Raw genomic sequence first — 6,340 nt, forward strand, 5'->3', positions numbered from 1 at the left:
ACTGTCACTTTCTTACTGCCATCTGAATCATAAACCTTGAAGATGAATTCAATCTTTTGGTTACTTAAAAAAAAAAATGCTTATGCAAGAGTGCAAGGATGCAAGAGCTAGTATGCAGGAATGATAGATTATTTTCAAGATCAAACATAAACCAATGATTTCAAGAATACAATTATAATGCACCAGACTTTGATATGACTCAGATCAACCCACAATTAGCATGCAAACAGTCCCAAAATCTCACTTGAAAAACAAACAAAATAATACTTATTGAACCTTTAACTATATTAGGATTGTCATAACTTATTTTCAGGACCAAACTTCAAAGATTACCCTGTTGTAGTAGTTATATCAGACTTCTGAAATGCACAAGACTACTAAGGAAAATGAGCAACAAAGCTTCAACTTATAGTTTTATAAACAACTGAAGGCACATCATGATAAAACCTCCATACCATTAAAAGGCCTCGCAAAAGTCTTCGTAATTTCCTTATTGCAACCTCTAAATTTTTGAATGAACCGTAGCCACCGTGCCTTCTTTAGTATGCTTTTCAATTGCCAATACCCCTCCATGAGCTTGGGCCCGTCCAGTTCTGCTTTTAGTAAAAGACCCATTCCTTTCCTCCTGCCTTTAAAATACGTCTACGTGAATGATGGATGAAGAAAAATCCATTATGTGTTAGCAGGGAATTGACACGGTTTTATGGAGAAAAATCCAGTGATGGTAAATGGAGAAACAGAGAACAAGTGGCAGGAATGAATTCAGATAGCGGAGTGGAGGCTTATGTGAACAAGGTAGAAATGCAAATGTAACTTCAATAGAACAGTAGGGGAGTAAAGTGAGCCCGGCAGAGTTTTAAATTGGACGGTTGTGGAATTTGTGCGGCAGAGAAGAGTCGTGATCAAATCAATTACGTAATTACAGGTGGAGTGTCAAAGTATAGCCAACATGAGTTAAATCCGGAGGCTGATCATGAAGCCGTTTGAAAAGAAATGCAAGGGTTGTGGAGGAATCATATAAAGGTCGTGGAACGGTTATGGAAGTCTTCGTGGATTCGGACACGTCTGACAGGTGTGATGAAGTATGAGTTGATTAAAGATGGGAGGCGTGTAATCAAGTTTTAGATGCCAGCACACAGTTGATTCCTAATTAGAACTCCCTTCCTCAGGCACGCCGAATTAAATCACAACATGTTCATTAAAATCTGTTTTTCTACACGCGGCAGGCAAAAATGGGCTCCAAAGAACCGAGAAATTCTCACAGACCGCCACAAATATCTTAAAACGATTTCTGGGTTATCTAATTGACCCTACTGGAAAAAAAACCCATGTTTTATTTTTTCCAAATTCGCCTCTGTTTGGCCAAATCGTGCGTTTGAAATTAGACATTTTTCTCTGTTTACGTTTTTCTGAGTTAATATGTTTACTGTTCTGCATTCAGTTGTAAAATCGATTTCTTTTGCCGCATATGTTTGAATCATTTGTTGTTATTATGAATAGCAGAACCAAGTAATCGTATCACCCATTGTCTAGAGCTTCAGCTAAATTACTATCCGAATCAATTTCTGGCACATCTATCAAGCCCAAAGCATTCAGCTGTCGGCTTATTGCAACTAATTCATATGCATATTGGGCAATATTTGTACGGTCTAAACAGGCAATGCAGTTTGTAAATTTCTTCTTTGATATAGCCCTTATTTAAATAGCCCATGTTCTCTAGAATTTAAACATCGCCATTTGCAATTTGGAATTTGGTCACGGGCGAGATCTCTTCAACATATGAAGGTTGTGGCTGCCAGCACTCTGTCTTGATTTCAAAGTCATGGGTTTTGTTTGGGATCAGATCTTGCGATTAAAACATGTAAGCTTCCAATGCTTATTCCACCATCATTATAAACTCACTTCTAAATGCATTTTTTTTATTTTTTTTATTTTTTTATTTTTATTTTTATGATTTTGCAGGTTTGTTTCAGGCCAAAGCTTGAACAGGAATGCAGATTTTCTACTGAGGCCACATTGAAAGCTAGGATTGAAGATAGCCATAGATTATGTTTTCTTTTCTTTTTTCTCTGAAATTGTAAATTTTTATAATAAGGATTAATGATTTTCAATTTCAGACAGGAAAGACTTCAAGAAAAACATGCTAAAAACAGGACTTTGACTGAGGTCTTAGGCTAGTTTTTTATTGATATGAGTTGGGTGAGTAGGATAGGATCCATGTCGAGACAATTCTGGAGATGCCCATGTGGTCGGTTTCTTCATTGGACGCCTGTAACCTGCTAAACCTTGAAATTAGTTGCGGAATTCTCAACTAGCTGCGGAATCAGGCTACATTCCGCAGCTAAGTTGCAAAACCTTATTAAAACAGGATACAGTGTTTTGAGGACCACTACAAACCATAACCAGTCAATCTTGGACAGTTGAACCTATCAAAGCAGTTGGGTTTCATTTATTTATTTTTTGAATCAATTGAAATGATGAAGTTTATTTTGTCTCCTCTTTTTTTCTCTTTTCTTTTTTTATTTTTTTATTTTTTATTTTTTATTTTTAATATAACAATTCTTTTTCTAATCCTCCAAATCACAAAAAGTGTAGGAGGAGAGCATACTCAAGAATTATTATTTTTTTTTTTACATAACAATCCTTTTTTTGATCCTCCAGATCCCACAAAGTGCAGGAGGAGAGCATACTCAAGAATTATTAAATTTTTTTTTAGATGTAAGAAATGAGGTCTCCTAATTACACTTCCCCGGCAACGGCGCCAAAAATGTCTAGTCAATTTAACGTCTTAAATTGCTCTACATAAATTATCAATCCGGGTATCGTAAACTAATGAAGTGTGATGCACCATATGTGCTTAGTTAACTTTTTTCTTATTTCGTTGTTTTATAGTTTTTTGTTTTGTTTTGGGGTTTTGTTCTTGTTGATCTCCTAAAGTGTCTAATGCAAATGGAAATCCTATCCCTAAGTCTCTAGAAGGGCAAGTATGGATACAGATTTTAAGGCAATTATGTCCTCTATAATGATTTCCAGAACTTAACACTTCAGAAGGTCTTAGAATATACTAGTGATGATAGTAATGCTTGAACAAGAATGGAAAATATGCTACTATTTAAACAAGTAAATAATGAACTACTGATCATGAAACTATTATCTCTGCTGCTGTCTAAATATAGAAAAGCGATTTAAGCTACTGCACTCAAGGAAATCAAAAATTGCAAGGAAAGTAAAACTAAAATCAAATTACACATTCATAATTCGATCCCTCACCAGTTGTCCTGCTATGGCTTCCGGAGGCAACCGTCAATGATATGAGCAATTTAATATCTAATTGCAGAAAAGTAAAACTAAAATCAAATTACACATTCATAATTCGATCCCTCGCCAGTAGTCCCGCTATGGCTTTCGGAGGTAACCGTCAATGATATGAGCAATTTAATATCTAATTGCAGAAAAGTAAAACTAAAATCAAATCACACATTCATAATTCGATCCCTCGCCAATAGTCCCACTATGGCTTTCGGAGGTAACCGTCAATGATATGAGCAAGTTGATTTCTAAACTAACTAACAAAGCAAGTAAAGAAGACTGAAATCAAAACAGAACTGGAATTAAAAAAACTAAGAAAAGCAAAGTCAGCAGAGAGGTTAATCTCATGTCACTAGTTGATGCAAAAACATATAAAGAAAAACTAATCTACAATCAACCGATTGAACACAATTTATAATTCGAACCCTCGCCAGTTGTCCCGCTATGGCTTCCGGAGGCAACCGTCAGTGATATGAGCAATTTAATATCTAATTGCAGAAAAGTAAAACTAAAATCAAATTACACATTCATAATTCGATCCCTCGCCAGTAGTCCCGCTATGGCTTTCGGAGGTAACCGTCAATGATATGAGCAATTTAATATCTAATTGCAGAAAAGTAAAACTAAAATCAAATCACACATTCATAATTCGATCCCTCGCCAGTAGTCTCGCTATGGCTTTCGGAGGTAACCGTCAATGATATGAGCAAGTTCATTTCTAAACTAACTAACAAAACAAGTAAAGAAGGCTGAAATCAAAACAGAACTGGAATTAAAAAAACTAAGAAAAGCAAAGTTAGCAGAGAGGTTAATCTCATGTCACTAGTTGATGCAAAAACATATAAAGAAAAACTAATCTACAATCAACCGATTGAACACACTTACATGAATTAAAATTGCATGAATGGAAAATCTAAACTATCAAACTTGAAAGCAATCAAATGACATAATGAAATCAAAGCAAAATTACAAAATGAAAGCTACTCTACCTTACATTCTAATATGCTCCATGACATCTACTTCACATCTCCTTCCATGTTGAGAACATCAAAGCTTTATTCAAATTCTTCAAAATTACAAAGTACAACAAAGCTCTCCAAAGCTTTCCAAAGCCATCAAGGAAGAACTACAAACTCCAAGCTAAATAACTAAAAGCCAAGCCAAGCTCTAAACTCTAAGCTCTAAGTTAACAAGTTGAGACTAACAAATGAAGGAGAGAGATCTCCTATTTATACAAAAAGATGAAATCCATCTCATTAATGAGAGTCCATGAATCTCTCCCTCTACCTCTAGAGTCCAAATCAAAATAGGAACTGATAAGACACATGTCTTCTTAGAATTACAATATAATTAGGAGATGTGACAGATATTCTCATGATCCCATGATTCTTTCCACTCAAATTCGAATTTGGCCTTAGAGTGCCACATAAGTGTCTTCTAGAAGCCTCCTTTCAACCTACACATGTCAACAATCTCAACCCACTTGTTAGGTATAAGCATATGCACATTATTTTCTAATTTTTAACCACAAATTCACTTAAAAGGCTTAGAATTAATAAAGATTGGAAAAACATAAGTGTGGCCCAATGATAATGAAAGTGGGATGAATGTGGTGACATAGTAGTGAAATGGAGGTGATATAATGGATATAATAGTGAAAGTGTAATGGAAATGAATGACATTTTCAAGACTCAACAAGGTAATTGTCAATGTGGAGTCTTCCCACCTATAACCTTCTTCATGCTCGAGCGGGAGTATTCCAGGATCCCTTCCAAATGTGAGAAGCAGAAGAAGTGGAACATATATTGTGAACACCACTGCAATAACCAATATGGAGACTCCAACATGATGTGAAAACTTGTCCAAAATTTCTTTTGCAATGAACACACATAATATCGTTGCAGGATTGAGGATGAGAACAAATGTCAAAAATAGTGACCTCACACCTCGCCCAAATATAAACCTCCTATCAAAGAAAAAAAAGCCATTGCTTATTTTCCAAGCTTGATGTCCTCTCTTCTTGCTCCCAGAGTGCTTGTCTATCTGAATAGAAAAAGTTTGAATCCCACTAGAACCTCTGTGCACCAGAAAGTTCTCATCTATGGACATGTGACTTTTCATAAAAACTATAGACCATACAGTGCACGCAAACTATGGAAGGGTTGTGGTTTCATGTAATGAAATGTCTTTTGGAACAAGAAGACATGCCCAGACAGAACTGACACATTTTCTGCATACCCTCCTCTAAGAAGTGTGCAAACCCCATTGCGAACTTTCCAGGTCTATACATTTTCATCGACAAGTTCAATAATGCCTGAGAATTCAAGGTCAAGATAAGGCGGTGTGCCTCTGGGCAACGGCTATGCATGTCGCCTTTGGAGGGTATCTACCTTATTCTTTGTTGATATTTTCATCAGAACTTCATCATTATTGACTTGAGAATCATCTAGAACTTGTATTTGCAAAACATCTGCATCTCCTGGAGTCATTATCACCACTGCTTTCATTTTTCTCATCTACCCTGACATATTTTCATGCACAAGATGATTTGCTAGCTGAGGATGTTGGTGTGGTCGAACATAAACCTGTGCTTTAGAATGCCTGGATTTGCTGGTCGGATTGGAGTGGAAAATATTGAGTGAGGATGGGCCACCGAGGGCTTGGTTACAATTTGATGCTTCGTCTCTGAGAGTTTTAGAAATAAAAAGGAAGGGGATCATGGAGACCCTACTACAGAGTTGTGGATGCTTAGTTACTTGATCGACAGAGTTGTGGTATGGCTACGAGGTGAGTGATATCTATGCATGGAGATCATTTGAAAGGGGAAGTGAAATCCTTAGGTGCATGGAATGCTGAGGAAAAAAGCAAATGATGTGTTTGATGATTCATGTAATAGCTCAATTGAGTGTTGCTCTACGGTTTCACAAGGTGAAACATATTAATGGTGCATGGGTGTGCTTTAGCCTGTAGTTGTGTTGATGAAAATGTATTTGGTAGAGACTCCTCTAGTGGGTGTCTCATTGGTGAGAGC

The 6,340-nt window shown here is 36.4% G+C and overlaps 1 pseudogene; it reads right to left on the reverse strand.

The window, feature by feature from the left end:
• Positions 1-1,518: 1,518 nt before the first annotated feature.
• LOC149138550 (uncharacterized) lies at positions 1,519-5,816 on the reverse strand (annotated as a pseudogene).
• Positions 5,817-6,340: the final 524 nt, after the last annotated feature.

The sequence above is a fragment of the Pinus tabuliformis genome, chromosome X (assembly GCF_031772625.1).
Source record: "Pinus tabuliformis cultivar Carrire ecotype Pingquan chromosome X, CPIR1, whole genome shotgun sequence".
NCBI lineage: Eukaryota > Viridiplantae > Streptophyta > Pinopsida > Pinales > Pinaceae > Pinus > Pinus tabuliformis.